The sequence below is a fragment of the Oncorhynchus kisutch genome, linkage group LG8, assembly GCF_002021735.2.
Source record: "Oncorhynchus kisutch isolate 150728-3 linkage group LG8, Okis_V2, whole genome shotgun sequence".
Lineage (NCBI taxonomy): Eukaryota > Metazoa > Chordata > Actinopteri > Salmoniformes > Salmonidae > Oncorhynchus > Oncorhynchus kisutch.
In genome coordinates, this window is record NC_034181.2 from 56,527,535 (window position 1) to 56,547,670 (window position 20,136).

Here is a 20,136-nt window from a genome sequence, read left to right on the forward strand (position 1 = left end):
TGACAGCTCTGCTCCATTGATCTGGACTCTTTGGTTTGACTACAAATCGTGGTGAACTCTACTTGTTTGGTTCTAATTTTTCAGAGTAAATGACTCACGGACACTAGAGAAGCTTAACCACGTTTAATTCTTCCCAAAGGGTCGACACAGCTGTATTGAGACAGACATTTTTCCACCACTACCAGTATATACAGTCGTGGCCAAAAGTTTTGAGAATTACACAAATATTAATTTTCACAAAGTCTGCTGCATCAGTTTGTATGATGGCAATTTGCATATACTCCAGAATGTTATGAACAGTGATCAGATGAATTGCAATTAATTACAAAGTCCCTCTTTGCCATGCAAATGAACTGAATCCCCCCCCAAAACATTTCCACTGCATTTTAGCCCTGCCACAAAAGGACCAGCTGACATCATGTCAGTGATTCTCTTGTTAACACAAGTGTGAGTGTTGATGAGGACAAGGCTGGAGATCATTCTGTCATGCTGATTGAGTTCAAATAACAGACTGGAAGCTTCAAAAGGAGGGTGGTGCTTGGAATCATTGTTCTTCCTCTGTCAAACATGGTTACCTGCAAGGAAACACGTGCTGTCATCATTGCTTTGCACAAAAAGAGATTTACAGGCAAGGATATTGCTGCCAGTAAGATTGCACCTAAATCAACCATTTATCGGATCATCAAGAACCTCAAGGAGAGCGGTTCAATTGTTGTGAAGAAGGCTTCAGGGCACCCAAGAACCGTCTCCTAAAGTTGATTCAGCTGCGGGATCGGGGCACCACCAGTACAGAGCTTGCTCAGGAATGGCAGCAGGCAGGTGTGAGTGCATCTGCATGCACAGTGAGGCGAAGACTTTTGGAGGATGGCCTGGTGTCAAGAAGGGCAGCAAAGAAGCAACTTCTCTCAACTTGTCCGGAGAAGACAAGGTGAGTGTTACCATCAGTCCTGTGTCATGCCAACAGTAAAGACTGGAGTAGGAGGGAGCCATTTGCCCTGGTCAAGACTGCCAGCGAGACAGAGAGAGTCAGGTCTGACGAAAAGCTCCACCTTCTCCATCTCCCTGTCATTTCCACAGTGTTCGATTAGTTTACATGTTGAAACTTTGCTGAAATTTCTGAATTTGAAAACCGAGTCAGATTCTCAAACAGTATTTAAAGCTAAATGTAGATAATGACATATGTGAATGCTCTGTTGCAGACTGGTGAGGTTTGACCCACTGGGTCATTACCTGTTGACTGCTATAGTGAATCCCTAACCAACAGGTGAGACTCTGTCTAAAACTTTACGTTATATACTTTACATTCGGTCAGTTACGTCATATCAAGAACATTTTGTTCCCGTTGTGTGCTTTTCAGCAGAGTGATGATGACTCTGAGGTCCCTATGGATAGCATGGAGATGCCCCACTTTCGCCATCGATCCTTCCTACAGTCCCAACCGGTCCGCCGTAACCCCATTCTCCACAACTTCCTGCACATCCTGTCATCGAGGAACTCAGGCTCACAGTCTGAGGAGCAGCATCCTCCTGAACCCGCTGTCAATAGTGCTGCTGACTCTCCTAGTCTTCCCTCTGGACATTATTCCGCCCTGCGGAATCGCTTCCGACCCCCCTACCAGGGTTGTGTGCAACACCTTGGTATGGTTTGCTTCTGCAGTCGGTGCTCTCCCACCCAAGCCCCTTCACCATCTGGAGAGGACCCCTCTGACCCTGAGAGCCTGGAGACCCAGTCCTATGCCTCCACCTTCTCCTCTGCTCGCACTGAGCCCCAGCAGCCCTCTGAGCCTCGCTCCTCACACCGTCCCTCTGCCTTCAGCAGTGTGTACAGCGGTGCTAGAGGACACTCTTTACGCACTCCATCTTCAGGCCACCAGCAGCCAGGCCGGGAGTGTTCTGGGCGACTGGCGGGGGCAGACTGGATGGGTAGCATGCTCAACATGCGGCCTGAGCGTAGTGGGGGTGTTGGGGTATCTCCACCCAGGACTAGTGCATCATCTGTCAGCCTGCTGTCTGTGCTGAGACAGCAGGAGTGCTCCTATCAGTCGCCTGTCTACACCTCTGCCACAGAGGGAGGAAGCTTTCCCCCAGCAGTTATGAGCCCCCACACCAGTGGAAACAGCTCTGTACATGGACCCAGCACTAGTAGTGGACGCCACACTCTTGGGGAGGGAGGGAGCAACAGCCCCACCTCTATCCGTAACGTGCTGCAGTGCAACTTGAATCGCTACTTCATGGAGTATGATCGCATGCAGGAAATGGAGCAGTCAGGTGGTGCTGGTGGAGAGAGCAGCCAAGAGCAACAGGCATGGGAGATGCTCAATAATAACATAGACTCTGAGCGGCCTGTCACCTCTCATTATCAGCCCCCCCACAGCGGTGATGATGGTTCTGGTCCCTTCCGTGGCCATATGAACCGCTGCAGGGTCTGCCACAACCTGTTCACGTTTAACCAAGGTACACAGCGCTGGGAGCGCACCGGCCAGACCCCATCACAAGAGGGGAGCACCTCATGGCAGCCCCAAGACCCAACCCTGCCTTTCACAACATGAGGCAGACTGTGATACAGGATCCCCAGTCCTCTGACAGGAGACAGTTAGCACAGCCACAGCCCAGTGCTGATGAACCTGGAGGGGAACCCCTAGCCCGCAGAAAGAACGGGCAGTGGGGTTGGTGTATAATCAGGAGACAGGCCAGTGGGAGAGGGTTTACAGACAGTCTGCCAGTCCAAGTCCAGCAGTGAATGTACCACAAGAGGCCTTAAACCAAGAAATGCCTGACGAAAGCCCTGATGACAATTACCTGAGAAGGTGAGAGAATCTGGTGTTAAGGTCTTCTTTATCTATATTTTGTGCAATTTGTTAAATGAAAAACATAATCGATGCATAGCCTTTTCCAATATACTGGAAGTAGCATGATGGCTGAACTCTGACTTTGAGGCAGTTATAGATGGAGGTGAGATGCAACATTCGACACATCTTATAAGCTGCCACAACACCTACACATAACCCCAAGTCACCCCATGCTTGTGACATTAGTGTAGTCACACAGGCAAACTTTGCATATCTTGCTTTTTGTGCTTCATTCGAAGTTGATAAAAGGCCTTTTCCAAACTTGTGCAGTCATTAGGGCTATTTTTTGGTAAGGATCTCTGACAAAAGTGGTGGCAGGTTGCCTAGTGGTTAGAGCGTTGGGCCGGTAACTGGAAGGTTGCTGGATCAAATCCCTGAGCTGACAAGGTCAAAATCTGTCGTTCTGCCCCTGAGTAAGGCAGTTAACCCACTGTTCCCCTGCGTAAGGCAGTTCACCCACTGTTCCCCGGGCGCAGAAGACGTGGATGTCGATTAAGGCAGCTGCACCTCTCTGATTCAGAGGGGTTGGGTTAAATGCGGGAGACACATTTCAGTTGAATACATTCAGTTGGACAACTGACTAAGTATCCCCCCTTTCCTATCCCAATTAAAGTATACATTTCATTCAGTTTTGAGACGATGCTCTGCCTCCATGGCTTCCCCTTCTTGCTCATTAGCTGCTTGGCAGATGTGTCTTCTGGGAGGGTTTTGTAATGCCTTCCTTGGCAGTTTGCTTTGCCTCGACTGTAGTGGGCCTTACTTGGCCATAAAGAAGGCCATAAAGATCATCAAGGACATCAACCACCCGAGCCACTGCCTGTTCACCCCGCTATCATCCAGAAGGCGAGGTCAGTACAGGTGCATCAAAGCTGGGACCGAGAGACTGAAAAACAGCTTCTATCTCAAGGCCATCAGACTGTTAAACAGCCACCACTAACATTGAGTGGCTGCTGCCAACACACTGACAATGACACTGACTCAACTCCAGCCACTTTAATAATGGGAATTGATGGGAAATGATGTAAATATATCACTAGCCACTTTAAACAATGCTACCTTATATAATGTTACTTACCCTACATTATTCATCTCATATGCATACGTATATACTGTACTCTATATCATCGACTGCATCCTTATGTAATACATGTATCACTAGCCACTTTAACTGTGCCACTTTGTTTACATACTCATCTCATATGTATATACTGTACTCGATATCATCTACTGTATCTTGCCTATGCTGCTCTGTACCATCACTCATTCATATATCCTTATGTACATATTCTTTATCCCCTTACACTGTGTATAAGACAGTAGTTTTGGAATTGTTAGTTAGATTACTTGTTGGTTATTACTGCATTGTCAGAACTAGAAGCACAAGCATTTCGCTACACTCGCATTAACATCTGCTAACCATGTGTATGTGACAAATAAAATTTGATTTGATTTGATATGGTGTTTCAAAGAAAAAAAGCCATCTTTCTGTCCAGTGTACGTGTTCTTTTGCCCGTCGTAATCTTTTCTTTTTATTGGTCAGTTTGAGATATGGCTTTTTCTTTGCAACTCTGCCTAGAAGGCCAGCATCCCGGAGTCACCTCTTCACTGTTGACCTTGGGACTGGTGTTTTGCGGGTACTCTTTAATGAAGATGCCAGTTGAGGACTTGTGAGGCGTCTGTTTCTCAAACTAGACACTCCAATGTACTTGTCCTCTTGCTCAGTTGTGCACTGGGGCCTCCCACTCCTCTTTCTATTCTGGTTAGAGCAAGTTTGCGCTGTTCTGTGAAGGGAGTAGTACACAGCGTTGTACGAGATCTTCAATTTCTTGGCAATTTCTCTCATGGAATAGCCTTCACTTCTCAGAACAAGAATAGACTGACGAGTTTCAGATTAAAGTTCTTTTTTGAGCCTGTAATCAAACCCACAAATGCTGATGCTCCTGATACTCAACTAGTCTAAAGAAAGCCAGTTTTATTGCTTCTTTAATCAGCACAACAGTTTTCAGCTGTGCTAACATAATTGCAAAAGGGTTTTCTAATGATCAATTAGCCTTTTAAAATGATCGTTGCTGATAATGTGCCTTTGTACGCCTATGTAGATTTTCCATGAATTTACTTCTGTTGGATGGCTTTTATGAATAGCATTCAAAAAGCCTACAAAAGAGCTTTCTATCATCTTTCTACATGTTTCCAAGTCAGAAATGTCATTGTATTGAACGCAGAATTACCCCCAATCTCATTAATGCTGAGTTCCAAGCAGAGACGCATCGGGTCCCATTTTTCGAGTATTTGGTATGACTCGGCCAGGGATCGAATTCCCAACCTTCCAATCAAAGGGCAGAGACAAGCTCATTTGTGATGGACCTGTGGAAGATGGGCTGTCTCCATGTTACTCCTCAGTGTTCCACTTGGTGGCAGTATGGTACTGACTAGATATTTAGAGATGTTTGCCATGACAGCTCTGCCTCTCCTGTGGCAACTACCATTGACAGCTTACTAGTTTCTAGAATAGGCATACTTAGACATAGGCTAGCCTATTAGGATTAGTTAGGGAATTAGCATAGGTATTTTCTGTGAGTTTTATTCCCACAAAGTAGGAGGATATGATGTGCTCTGCACAACATGTCTGATTGAGCAGTGGCAGCTCAGTACAAAGGTTTGACATCTATTTTACATAGGCTTAGAAGGTAATTTGCCTGACGACTCAAACTGAATTCTTCCGCTGCCCTATTGTTCGCTACATAGTTCAGTCTGAGACTGCCATCAATGAAGTTGTTTGTGCTGACGTCAAAATGAGTGGTGTTGTACAAAACAAAGTCATCAGCGATTGGATAATCTAAAACCAATCCGTGTATCAAAGACAATGACACATTTTCAAAATGCCACTTTACCCACATGTGTTCTGGCTCTGGCCCAACCCATCAGTTTCTGGGACCAATCAGATGGTCGAGAATGGATTTTCATTCTACAAATCATTGGGAAGGTACATGGATCCAGACAGATCCAGGCATAGCATTTGGCTGGAGCAAAGAGTTTGCTTAGCCAGGCAAGAAAGTAATGCCTATTCTCGTAAAAACTGATATGGAAAAAGTTAAATAACCTAATATTTGCATAACATTTTTCTACAGTCATTGAAAACACACACGGTCATAGTTTTTTTTCCCACTCTCATTTTCCATCTTGCATCAATCCCAATCCATCCCCTGTGCCCTGGAAGGCTGCAATTAGCCTCTGTTTCAAGGGCAGGGTTGTGAACTTTAACAATGTGAAGTTACCCTTCCTGCCCAACCTCTCATTATCTAGCCTAATGCTGGGGCTTGTTGCATGGAGAGCTCTCCAGTAGCCTGAGGGTGCTGCTCTACTTTGTCTGACACAAGGCCAAAGCATTGGGTCTAATCAGTAGGCTGTCAAGAAATGTCTGGAAAGCAAATGACCAAACTGAAGTTTGGTTCTCCGTTTTGTTCACATCTCTTTTAGGTTCCTGTCTCTTTTCATAGACTCACAGCTGCAGGTCACCCTAAATTTAATATGTTCAAGTTTTTTTTTGTTTTATGTGACTATACTAATGATATTAGAGCTTCAGGCTACTTTGTGTTGTCTAAGCTGTGCACAACGGCTTGCTCTAAGGGTTCGATGGGTTCTTTCTTTTGTGCCCACATTCTGAAGTCCCCTCATTTGGGAAAAGCATTGATATAGCAGATTTAAAAAGGGATTTAACAAAATGAATAGGCCAAGACTTATATTGGGCTTATATTGTATTATTTATTGCAGTAATTGTTTTTTCAAGGAGAGGTGTTGGCTACTGTATTCTAAGACATTTTCTGACTTGTTTTGAGCCCAAATGACTAGAGCAGTTGAGGTATACATTTTGTTTTTAAAGTTCTAATCTAACAATGACATATTTAGGGATTTTGTTGTTGCTTACCCTAAATCCTCTGAAGTATAAAGGCCACCATCCTCTATAGAAATTGCATTCAAGTCCTGGATCAGTATAAGACTGGACCAGTTTAATGGGCTGTTACACAGGGCTGTGACATTTCACATCACTATAATTTTTTAAAACTTGATGTGCTGTCAATAATGAGCAAATGAATATCCCTTAGGACTTTAATGATACTTTTTAATTGACCAAAATTATGGTTTAAAAGACTGCTCCAATGAGCAGGCTGGTGAAGATGTAGATAAATGTGAATCTCAAGGAAGGGAATGCTTTGAGTTATTCCAGTAATTTGGCCATTGTAGTCCTCACAGTAATGAGCACGTTGTTTTGTGACTTTGGGGTAAGGATTAAAGCAGGAGGATGGGAACTGCATGTTCAGTCTCATTAACATGTCAGCCACACTGTAAATTATTCTAAATGGTTTCAATGTTGACTATGTTGGGCTAGCAGGCTGGCCAATCACTTGAAATAGTCTGCACTGCATATGTGCTGTTTTAAAACAAGTTTTGAATTCAACAATACATTTTTTTATTCTAAATCTGAATAAATTATTGCCGCCCTTCCATATTTGGATTAATATTAATTATTTTGGAGTTGCTTTTTGTCTTTGTCTTATGGGTCCCAAAAATGTCAAATTCAAGATTTGAAATTGTCACGTTGTGTCTCTCATCCAAAAATAAGAGCTAGACCGCTGAATGCAAGTCGTGAATTGAAATGGAGCCATTTTTCATGGTCTTTGCCTCATCTGGCAACATTCCTTGTGTGGGAATACTTCAATACTTTTAATTCAGAGCGTTGTCACATGTTTTACTGGCATTATCAAGCATAATAGATCGGGCTGTAGTGCATTGACTCCCATCCTAAATCTAACCTCCAAATCACCTGTCCCTGGACACTGGTGGTTATTTTTTAAATTTAATTTAGTATTTTTTTTGTTTATTTAACCAGGCAAGTCAGTAAAGAACAAATGATTATTTACAATGACGACCTAGGAACAGTGGGTTAACTATTATCAAGAATTAAAAAAGAGCTAGGAGACATTCGTATCCATTGGTCGTCACCCAAAAGGAAGCACCTGATATGTAGGGTCTCTATGGAGTGTTTGTGTTAATTGTGGAGGTATCCATTTTAATTATACCTGTGAAAAGTAGCGAGATAGGAGAGAAACATTGTTTGGTTGCATCAGTCACAGAAATGGCTCCTTTTTTCCATTGGAAAGCGGTTTAGACTAGTTGGTGATAATGGAAATGATTTGGGCTAATCATTAAACAACTACATGTACAATAACTTTATTTGGGGTGTTTTCCTGAGTGGAAATGCACATCTAACCATCCGTTTCTCTTTCATAGGAGACTTTTGGAGTCATCTATTATGTCGCCGTCTCGGTATGACATATCTGGCTCCCGGGACCATCCCATTTATCCAGATCCTGCCAGGTGAGTCTTGTGGTTAGGGCTATTAATGATTTACTTGTAATATGTAATTCATGAGAATATTTTTTTTTTAAATCAGCCCAGCATACTAGATTAGCATGTAGCATTCATTACAAGAACCAACCATAAATAGCCACTTCAATAAATCAAACACATTGGTTGCTCAAACAGAGGGGTGTCAAACATACAGAGGGGTGCAAACAAATGGCAAATGTTTCCAATGTAAACATAATTTCACTAGCCTCGTAGAGAACTAGGCTTCCCTAATCCGGAAGCCTGGAAGTCTGGCCTAAATTAGCTAAAAGGGGATGGAGACCTGGTCTAAAACCAATCAGATGCCTTGCTTGGGTGGATCTTAAGACACAGTACTCCTTCAACAGTCATGTGGGGGAGGGTTCTTGGAATGTAACAGGAAACAAAAATGTAGCTGCTGGAAGCCAGCGGACCATTCAAATCGTTTCGGCTAATACAAAATTCTTCAGACCTCCAAAGAAGGCATGACAAGGTTTTTGGAGGAATGGCTACACGAGACTACCATTTCACCAACCTGTGCACACTTGTCTCTGTGTGGTTCTCGGGCAACAGTATGTGATAGCATTGAACATTATATACTGTAAGATGTACTAGACAGTATCGCCTCCAGCATATATGATGCTCCCATTAAGTATTGTCAAAGGTCACTGCCCTCAACATCTGCCAGTAGTCCAGCTGTGTGGCATATATTGACTTGTTCTAATGCACGCAGTTCTTTGAAAAACATTAGCACTGCTATAAATGGAATTGGACATGGTCGTCGTCAAATATATGGTGCATTCGGAAAATATTTAGACCGCTTGATTTTTTTCTACATTTCGTTGCAATATAGCCTTATTCTAAAATGTGATCATTGTTTTTTTCCCCTCATCAATCTACACACAATACCCCATAATGACAAAGCAAAAACAGATTTTTAGACATTTTTTGCAAATGTATTAAAACTATAAAACTGAAAGATCACATTTGCATAAGTATTCAGACCCTTTACTCAGTGCTTTGTTGAAGCACCTTTGGCAGCTATTACAGCCTTGAGTCTTCTTGGGTAAGACGCTACAAGCTTGGCACACCTGAATTTGGGGAGTTTTTCCCCATTCTTCTCTGCAGATCCTCTCAAACTCTGTCAGGTTGGATTGGGATCGTCGCGTAGATTTTTGCACAGATTTTTTCAGGTCTCTCTAAAGGTGTTCGATCGGGTTCAAGGACATTCAGAGACTTGTCCCGAAGCCACTCCTGGGTTACTTGGCTGGGTGCTTAGGGTTGTTGTCCTGTTGGAAGGTGAACCTTCGCCCCAGTCTGAGGTCCTGAGCGCTCTGGAGTAGGTTTTCATCAAGGATCTCTCTGTACTTCGCTCCGTTTATCTTTCCCTCAATCCTGACTAGTCTCCCAGTCCCGTCCGCTGAAAAACATTCCCACAGCATGATGCTGCCACCACCATGCTTCACCGTAGGGATGTTGCCTGGTTTCCTCCAGACGTGACGCTTGGCATTCAGGCCAAAGAATTCAATCTTGGTTTCATCAGACCAGAGAATCTTGTTTCTCATGGTCAGAGTCTTTTAGGGGCCATTTGACAAACTCCAAGCTGTCGTGTGCCTTTTAATGAGGAGTGGCTTCTGTCTGGCCACTCTACCATAAAGGCCTGATTGGTGGAGTGCTACAGAGATGGTTGTCCTTCTGGAAGGTTTTGCAATCTCCACAGAGGAACTCTGGAGCTCTGTCAGTGACCTTCGTGTTCTTTATCACCTCCCTGACCAATTCCCTTCTACCCCTACTGCTCAGGTTGGCCGGGCGGCCAGCTCTAAGAAGAGTCTTGGTGGTTTCAAACTTCTTCTATTTAAAAATTATGGAGGCCACTTTGTTCTTGGGGACCTTCAATGCTGCTGACATGTTTTGGTACCCTTCCCCAGATCTGTGCCTCAACACAATCCTGTCTCAGAGCTCTACGGACAATTCCTTCGACCTCATGGCTTGGTTTTTGCTCTGACATGTACTGTCAACTGTGGGACCTTTTATATAGACAGGTGTGCAATCGCCATCACACTGCACACTGCCCTATCCCTTCTGGACAAGAGGAATACCTATGTAAGAATGCTGTTCATTGACGACAGCTCAGCATTAGTACCCTCCAAGCATTAGTACCCTGGGTCTCAACCCCACCCTCTGCAATTGGGTCCAGAACTTCCTGATGGGCCGCTCCCAAGTGGTGAAGGTAGGAAATAACATCTCCACTTCGCTGATCCTCAACACTGGGGCCCTACAAGGGTGGGTGCTCAGCCCCCTCCTGTACTCCCTGTTCACCCAAGCACACCTCAAACTCAATCATCAAGTTTCCCAACGACACAACAGTAGTAGGCTTGATTACCAACAACGACGAGACAGCCTAAAGGGAGGAGGCGAGGGCTCTCGGAGTGTGATGTCAGGAAAATGACCGAAACAAAAGAGATGATCGTGGACTTCAGACTTTTATGACCGAAAAGAGCGTCTGGATATCAGAACAGCGATTACACACCTTGAACTGAATGAAGATTTTTCATTTAATGAGTGTGGTGCAAAGGATATAATGCTGCTCCCAGATAAGTCCCAAATCCCCTTCATTCGCATTAAGAAAATAAGGAAATACAGGGGATGGAGATCAGGGTACCTTGTGAGAATTCGTCGACGAGTGGGTAACCCGCCTCTACCATCCCTTCTATTGGCCAATGTGCAATCACTGGATAATAAACTGCATGAGTTCCGTTCGAGACTATCCTACCAACGGGACATTAAACTGTAATATCTTATGTTTCACCGAGTCGTGGCTGAAAGATGACACGGATAATATACAGCTGGCTGGGTTTTCCGTGCATCAGCAGGACAGAACAGCTACGTCCGGTAAGACGAGGGATGGGGGTGTGTGTCTATGTCAATAACAGCTGGTGCGCGATTATTATTAAGATAGTCTCGAGGTATTGCTCACCTGAGGTAGAGTACCCCATGATAAGCTGTAGACCACACTATCTACCAAGAGAGTTCTCATCTATATTTTTCGTGGCCGTCTATTTACCACCATAAACCGACGCTGGCACAAAGACCGCACTCAACGAGCTGTATAAGGCCATAACCAAACAAGAAAATACTCATCCAAAAGTGGCACTTCTAGTGGCCGGGGACTTTATTGCAGGTAAACTTAAATCCTATTTACCTAATTTCTAACAGCCTGTTAAATGTGCAACCAGAGGGAAAACAACTCTAGACACCTTTACTCTACACACAAAGACGCATATAAAGTTCTCCCTCTCCCTCCATTTGTAAGATCTGACCATAATTCTATTCTCCTGATTGCTGCTTACAAGCAAAAACTAAAGCAGGAAGTACCAGTAACTCGCTCAATACGGAAGTCGTCAGATGAAGCAGATGCTATGCTACAGGACTGTTTTGCTAGCACAGACTGGAATATGTTCCGGGATTCATCAATAAGTGCATCGCTGACATCGTCCCCACAGTGACCGTACGTACATATCCCAACCAGAAGCCATGGATTACAGGCAACATCCACACCAAGCTAAAGGCTAGAGCTGCCACTTTCAAGGAGCGGGACACTAATCCAGACGCTTATAAGAAATCCCGCTATGCCCGCAGACAAACCATCAAACAGGCAAAGCGCCAATACAGGACTAAGATTGAATCAACTACACCGGCTCTGACACTCATCGGATATGGTAGGGCTTGCAAACTATTAGGGAATACAAAGGAAAACCCAGCCGCGAACTGTCCAGTGACGCGAGCCTACCAGATGGGCTAAATGCCTTTTTATGCTTGCGTCGAGGCAAGCAACACTGAAGCATGCATGAGAGCAGCAACTGTTCCGGACAACTGTGTGATCACGCTTTCCGTAGCCAATATGAGCAAGATCTTTAAAGATCCCCTACCTACATGTACAAATGACCTTGACCAACCTGTACCCCCGCACATTGACTTGGTACTGGTACCCCCCATTATTGTTATTTGTTATTTTTTGTACTTTTTTTTAACTGTAGTTTATTTATCATATTTTCTTAACCAGCAAAGCAGTTTTAAGAAAATAGAGTAAAGTAATCATTTCACAATAATATCTGTCTATACCTGTTGTATTCGGCGCATGTGACAAATAAAATTTGATTTGATTTGAGTATCTGAGGTGAAAATGGGTCTTTATATGACCAGTTTCCAATCCAGTATTTTGCATTGTAATCCAATTGCTGACCCTCTGGGCATATTGGTTACATGATTGAATGTCCATACAATAACTTTTTGATTAATGTTACTCAGGATTTTCCAGCTGTTCAAGTAATTGTGCAGGCAGATAAACTCATGTGACATGAACAGCTATGCAGGGATTGCATAGCAGGCTACACTATAACTTCAAAAAACATGATCTTAATATCGAAGTATTGCAAGCTCCTTGAGCCCTTGTAAAACAATCAGTGGGAAAGCTAGACTGAGGTGTGCACACAACTTGACTTGTGATAATTGCAAGGATGGGTCTTCTAAACCCTAATCTTCTCCTAGTTATGTCATTTGGATGGATTTGTCTATTTATGTTTGTGGAGTGTCAACATTGACTGTCCCAGACCTCCTTGTCTGCTGTCAGCAGCACAAAGTAACATATTTACTTTACTGATTTAGCTATGTCTTTGCCTTCACCTCTTTTGACTCTTGAGCTTTGTTTACTCAAACCAACACATTGGCTTCAATCTAAATACTCTAGTCTGTGGCCCCAGCCCAGTTTAGGCTATTTACAGTATCTAACATCCATTTTCCTCTTACTGGGTACTCCGACTAGGCTGTAGATATACCATAGACGCTTTCAGATTCTGAAATGTTCTCAGCTCAGCGAAGCCTGATGAAGACTATTTATAGTTTAGTATTTACACTGAACAAAAATCTAAATGCAATTTTACTGAGTTACAGTTCATATAAGAAAATCAGTCCATTTAAATACATTCAGTAGGCCCTAATCTATTGATTTCACATGACTGGGAATACATACATGCATCTGTATACCTTAATTTAAAAAAAGGTAGGGGCGTGGATCAGAAAACCAGTCAGTGTCTGGTGTGACCACCATTTGCCTCATGCAGCGCGACACATCTCCTTCGCATAGAGTTGATCAGGCTGCTGATTGTGGCCTGTGGAATGTTGGCCTACTCCTCTTCAATGGCTGTGCGAAGTTGTCTGGATATTGTCTGGAACTGGAACACGTGGTCGTACACGTCGATCCAGAGCATCCCAAACATGCCATGGAAGAACTGGGTCATTTTCAGCTTCTAGGAATTCTGTACAGATCCTTGCGACATGAAAAATGTGATGGCGGTAGATGAATGGCACAGCAATGGGCCTCAGAATCTCATCATGGTATCTCTGTGCATTTTAAATTGCCATTGATAAAATGCAATTATGTTCGTTGTCTGTAGCTTATGCCTGCCCATATCATAACCCCACCACCAACATGGGGCACTCTGTTCTTGTTCGCAACGTTGACATCAGCAAACCGATCACCTACACCGCCATGTCGCCATCTGCCATCTGCCCGGTACAGTTGAAACCGGGTTTCACCCATCAAGCACACTCCAGCGTGCCAGTGGCCATCGAAGGTGAACATTTGCCCACTGAAGTCGGTTATGACGCTGAAGTACAGTCTGGTCAAGGCCCTGGTGAGGACGACTAGCACGCAGATGAGCTTCCCTGAGATGGTTTCTGACAATTTGTGAAGAAATTGTTTGGTTGTGCAAACCCACAGTTTCATCAGCTGTCCGGATGATGATTCTGCAGGTGAAAGGTCCCTGGCTGGCGTGGTTACATGTGGTCTGCGGTTGTGAGGCCGGTTGGACGTACTGCCAAATTCTCTAAAACAATGTTGGAGGTAGCTTATGGTAGAGAAATTAACGTTAACATTAAATTCTACAGCAACAGCTCTGGTGAACATTCCTGCAGTCAGCATGCCCCAATTGCACACTCCCTCAAAACTTGACATCTGTAGCATAACTATACAATTTTAAATTGGCCTTTTGTCCCCAGTAGAATTTGTGAGAAATAAGCTTTTTGTGCGTATGGAAAATGTATATTTTATTTCAGCTCATGAAACATGGGACCAACACTTTACATGTTGCATTTATATATTTTTGTTCATTGTATAAAAAAAACGGTCAAGAATGCTTTAATTGCAGAAATATACACTAAGTGTACAAAACATTAAGAATATGTCATAGACTGACCAGGTCAATCACTTGATGTCACTTGTTAAATCCACTTTAATCAGTGTAGATGAAGGGGAGGAGACCGGTTAAATATGATTATTTTTAAGCCTTGAGACATGGATTATATATGTGCAATTCCGAGGGTAAATAGGCCATCAGTTTCCCCATCCCTTGTCTATAGTCTTCCAATGTGGTGTAACTCACTGGATCTCAGCTTACTGTTTATTCAGCTCTGTTTACATGGGGAGCACTCTGTGTTCAGTTAGCTTCTGAGCTGCCCTCCCTGTGTAGGTTTCGTGCTGTGGTACCGGAGTGCAGCTCAAGGCTTATCCACTTGGATCAGTCAGTAATTGAACCACATTGTAACTATGGCCCTGAGAGTTGAAGCATGAAAGAGAGGGAAATGTACTTCTTCTTTTCTTTTTTTTTTAAGAAGCCTGCTCCATCTTTAACATTTGTGGGCTCTGACAATACATGGTCTTGGCTTTGTTCAGGTTTTTCTGGTATTAGCACTGCTTTCTGCCTGGTTTGCGTGTTTTTATTTATCACTTCAAAAAATAATACATATCTACACAGTACATACAACAAAAAAAACATGACTGGGATAGCACAATAAAAAGTGAGACTGATTTCTATTGTCTATTCCTCCTGGGTTATCTGATCACCATTTGAATCATCCGCAGCTCTAGTGTGTCCTTGCTGTGTTCACAGGTTGTCACCTGCTGCGTATTACGCCCAGCGGATGATTCAGTACTTATCTCGGCGGGACAGCATTCGCCAACAATCACTGCGCTACCAGAGCCGACTGCGGCCTCTCTCGTCCACCTCGGATAGCCCAGGAAGCAACCCCTCCGTTGAGAACAACGAGGTGGACTTTGAGGAGTTTGAGTGAGTCGTCATCAACCTATAACATCCAATGCTTTTTTTGCATCCCTTGACACTTGTTCATGAAGACATTTACAGAACACATTATGATAAAACATCCTATAATCGTGAAGAGCTTTGGGATTTATTCCACAAGGAGCACTATTAATGGAATTATTTGCATGAAACCATACCATAGCAAGATGCTGAGCTTTTCTGTCCCCAGAGGGGAGGCACCATTGCCAATGGATGAGAGAAATGAATTCCCCCCATTATGCCTCCACACACCCTCTGTATGATCTGAGATGCATAATGACTGTCTAACAAAGCAGCAGCAGCAAAACACTCCTACCGAAATAACTTGCACATCGAATGCCTGATGCGTGGCTCTCAAAGGTTGATTTGGGATGTATCTTTCTAGTGGATTAGGTTTTATTCTTTCAATATGTAAATGTTAATGGCCTCTGGCCTGGCTATTAAAAAAAAGGTGCTGGGAGATGGTGTTGCTTGCAGGACCATGAGAATCCAGGGTCAGTGGTTTGTAACATTCAATGCTCCCAGGACTTATTTGAGGGCATCAGTCTTCTCAGGCCTCTGCAGACTTTGTACTGTAGCATCGTTGGCTGAATGAGGTCAAAGGAATTCCCCTGGTGCTGTTCCTCTCCAGCAATTAAGGACATATGATTTATAACGATAAGAACTGTTTGTCCGAATGAACAACTAAGTTATTCGTCACTCTATCAACTATTTTAGAATGCCTTTTATTGTCCTTTGGGTTGGATTCAGAGTTACGTGAAACCAGCTGGTACATTTTCCTGGAGCATGTAAACGGTCCGATGTTGCTAGTTATAACTGGGTCATTGCATGGTGTGGCGTCAGCTCCACATCAGTGCGAGACCGTGTCTGTTCTCTTCAGACAAGATTAGACATGTGCTGCCACCCTCTCGTTCATAATTGAACCTGGTGGGATTCAGGGAATTATAACAAGACAACATCCCCTTGTCCCCCATTCTCGATTTAGGCTTCTGCTTGCCAATTGTTTTATGATTGGTGTGGATCGGAAAACTTTGCAGCCATAGTGAGTGCAATTAACAGTATGGGGTATGGCTCCATGCATCACAGACACACCGCTGTTGTTAGTTGAAGAGAGAGGGGGGGTCTCAGATTTCTGGGGGTATGGCGTTTCTCAACTCTCAGTAATGAGCGATTGGCACCGTTTAAAAAAAACAGTAAGTCTTTGAGATGCGGAGCCTCGTGAACGTTGGCCATTTTGCTGTCCGTGCTAGTACCGCTGGAAAGTTTTTAGGACATTCAATCTACAGTTAGATTAAGCAATTACACGGCTAGCTATGAGATATATTTACAGTTAGCTATATAGCTAATGTGTTTTGATTTCCACTTGGCGAATTAGCCCCAAATGAATTAGCCTACGTAGGCAAATGGATCTCTATTGAACGAAAACATTCAGAGAAGTCTGGAGCCCTATTGTGACAGTAAAATATAGCAACAGTCTATTTTCCTCAATAAAGCACCGCGGCTGGCTTTATAAGATTATAATTGTGCGACCAGCCCTGTCTGAGCGGGGTTTGTCTGGAGCAGGATGCTACAGGTGATTTAAAAAGTAATTTAAAAACAATTCATTCGTAACACAGTACACACAATTGACAGGTGTTTTGTTTGATTTTCACAAAATCTAATATTTTAACGTGCAGAAACTTTCACTTTTTCTTTAAACTGGTCATGTGCCAGTTGCACAATGAAAAGATATGGCCTTTATAGCCAGAAAAACCCTATGGCGCTTTTGGAATGATGTTAAGAATTCACTCGCTGTAATGGAACCAGCAAACAGTGAAAGTAAACCTAGATTACAGTGCTGTGAAAACATACACAGCAGCAGGCTCAGACTATAGATGAATCAGGATTATGCTCCCCTTGAGAACTGCACAGAATGACAATGCTTGGTGTTTTAAAGGGGTGCACTGAAGAAATCATTTTAGAGCTGTAGCCTAATTCTCTTCCAAACCCTGGACCTGTTTCGTAAGATGCTGATCCAAGAGAGAGGAGAGAGCAGCGGTTTAATAAGGACACCTCCGATGACACTGTGGCCTGTTTCCACGGAAAGCAGCTATCACTAGGTCATTTCTAAACTCTTCTCTTCTCCTCTTCTTTTTACCTACAGGAATTGTGAATTCGTTATTTACGCTTGCGTAGAATGAGGCTGGACATTTCAATTTACTTACGGGTGTACCTTGTCCCCATTATGTTTGTAGTCTGTTTTAGAGGTGAAACGGTATGAACATTTCAAATCACGATTATAGTGACCAAAATTATCACGGGTATCAGTATTATCGCGGTATTGTTAAAATGTGCTGGAAATGTTCAAAGTACTGATGCACACACTGAAATCATTTCACCAAGTTGTATATTGAAAACCAACAAACAACAAATAAAATGAGCATCAGAAAATCATTTTTTGTGTGCATAAACATTAAAATAATAACATTAACATTAAAGATGGCACCAGGTGACTAAAAGTTTCCCTAGTGCAGGATTTAATGAACACAACCTCAAGTAAGCAAATCAAATGTGCATGTAAAAGCAACACAAGTAAAGCAATGTGCATGTGAGAGCAATACAACCATATGTCAACAAATCCAATGTGCAGGTGTTGACATTAAAATAACACAAAATATTCAAACAAATCAAATGAACACCACTGATTGTATGTCCGTTCTCTCCTTCATAAAGAAATAAGGTGCTGCTGGCCTAACATCCTGTATGGATGCATTCTTTGTTAATTGAAATGAAATGTAAAAATGTCAACATATTTACTTTGTCCGGTTTAAGTAGTGATCTGCGTGGGGAGACGATGTGCCCGCTGGCACTGAACACTCTCGCTGATGGCATGCTGGTTGCTGGGATGCACAAAAGCTTCCTGGCAACCCTGGCAAGGTGAGGCAGCTCTGATGCATGGCCCCTCGTTTATTTAAAAAAAATGTTCTGCACACAGGGTGACCATCTTCGATTAAGTTTCCCTCAACACTCTTGCAAAACCCAAAATATGACCACACTCCAGATTTAGTCCTCTTAGAAGGCTGAAAAATCTCTAGAGCGCCGTCACTCCCTTCCGCCATGTTTTCCCACAAAACAAAACCCACATTGCATGCGGTGCCTGCGTCAGACTGTTGTTAACTTTGGTTGATGCTGGACAGTATTTACCGTGAGTTTTTCAAACCGCGGTAATCGAACACAGTTTCAATGACAATGAAAATTTGAAACGGTAATATCAACCATCAGGGATTTTACCGTGGTTTATCGTGAAACCGGTAACCGTTTCATCCCTAGTCTGTTTGCAAGTTTATGAAGTCCGCCTAGACCAGCTAACTATTGCATTATGTACTGGACATTTATAACATGACCACCAAAATAGGTTTACTTTAGACTTGAGCGTCATACATACAATTAAGTTATACAGCCAGTCAGCCACAGAGTATCATTGCAGTCGGAGCAAACAACAATTTGCCGGTATTAAAATGCAGTTCTGGGTGACTGATGTGAGATGGGGCATCTTCAAAGCCAAAATATGACCTCACCGATTTGGTTCATGAATTATTCCGCCAACCTGACTGCCCGACTTAGAAATTCATTGCTGAGGGTATATGAGTGTTTGGCACATTTCATATCAGTTATTGAAATGTATATTTATGAAAGCATGTCTATTTCCGGCCTGCTTTCCGATTCGAGTACTTTCAGAGGCTCTGGGTTCGTCGGATTTCCTCTCTCTCGCGTCCTTTTTCACATTGTCTCAGTTTTCAAGAAGTGTAAAGCAAATTCTGAATGTGAAATGTCCAGTGGATCACAAAGAGGTCGCGTCCTCTCAGCTGATACTCTACTCTGATGGAAATATGATGCATATTTAATTCCTCCTGGGGTCAGCGAATAAATTACAGGAACCAATGTTCCTGTAATGGCACAGTCTTCCATTGCAAGGTCAGATATTTACATTGGAGTCATTTTAGCAGATGCTCTTATTCAGAGCGACTATCAGGAGCAATTAGGGTTACATGCCTTGCTCAAGGGCACGTTGACAGATTTTTTTAACCTAGTCTGCTCAGGGATCTGAACGAGCTACCTTTCGGGCTACTGACCCGGTCTTTAACCGCTAGGTTACATGCCGTCCCGATTCTATACAGTGTCTCCTCGGCCTGGAAATATTTTGCCTTTGTTTTTCCTCCTTTGAATGTGTCCAGATTGGATTATACTGTGTTGTGAAAAGGGGCCCACTTACTAGCAGTTTTTTCAAACCTGTTAATGGAGAAACATTGGAGCCATAAATAACCATCTTTATGCGTTGCAGCATTTTCAAACTTTTGCGAATCTTCTCTGGAGTTTCTGTTTGGCTGCTTGTTTTTTTTTTGTTGAGGCTGCTGGATGATCACAAGCAGAACTGCAACTTTCTCCCTTTGGTCTGGGTCTCAAGCTCAAGCCAATAATAAGTTAGGCTAACATCAAACTTTTAAGTGAGCCTGCACTATATAGTGAGTCCAGCTACGGTCTCTCAGTTAAGTCTTTGTATGTGTTTGTCTGTTATCTCCCTCTCTGTCCGTCTGTCTGTATTCACAGGGATAACGGTGATCGCGCCAGACACAGGGCTCCGCGCAACGCTCGTATGTCTGCCCCCTCACTTGGCAGATTTGTTCCCCGGTGGGTGGCCCTGATATGATTCATTTATTGATTGTTTTATTGGGAAAAAGATGCACGGAGTACAACCCAAGGGATAACACGTTAAAGTGATTCCACTGG

The 20,136-nt window shown here is 43.3% G+C and overlaps 1 pseudogene across 1 annotated transcript in view; it reads left to right on the plus strand.

Annotated features, from left to right (window-relative positions):
* Positions 1-20,136, plus strand: part of LOC109895293 (activating molecule in BECN1-regulated autophagy protein 1-like) — a 162,053-nt pseudogene that overhangs the window by 14,455 nt on the left and 127,462 nt on the right. The window contains exons 5-8 of the transcript XR_004210702.1: positions 1,358-2,806; positions 8,138-8,224; positions 15,181-15,357; positions 19,957-20,037. The product of XR_004210702.1 is annotated as an activating molecule in BECN1-regulated autophagy protein 1-like (transcript). The remainder of the gene's footprint in view (positions 1-1,357; positions 2,807-8,137; positions 8,225-15,180; positions 15,358-19,956; positions 20,038-20,136) is intronic.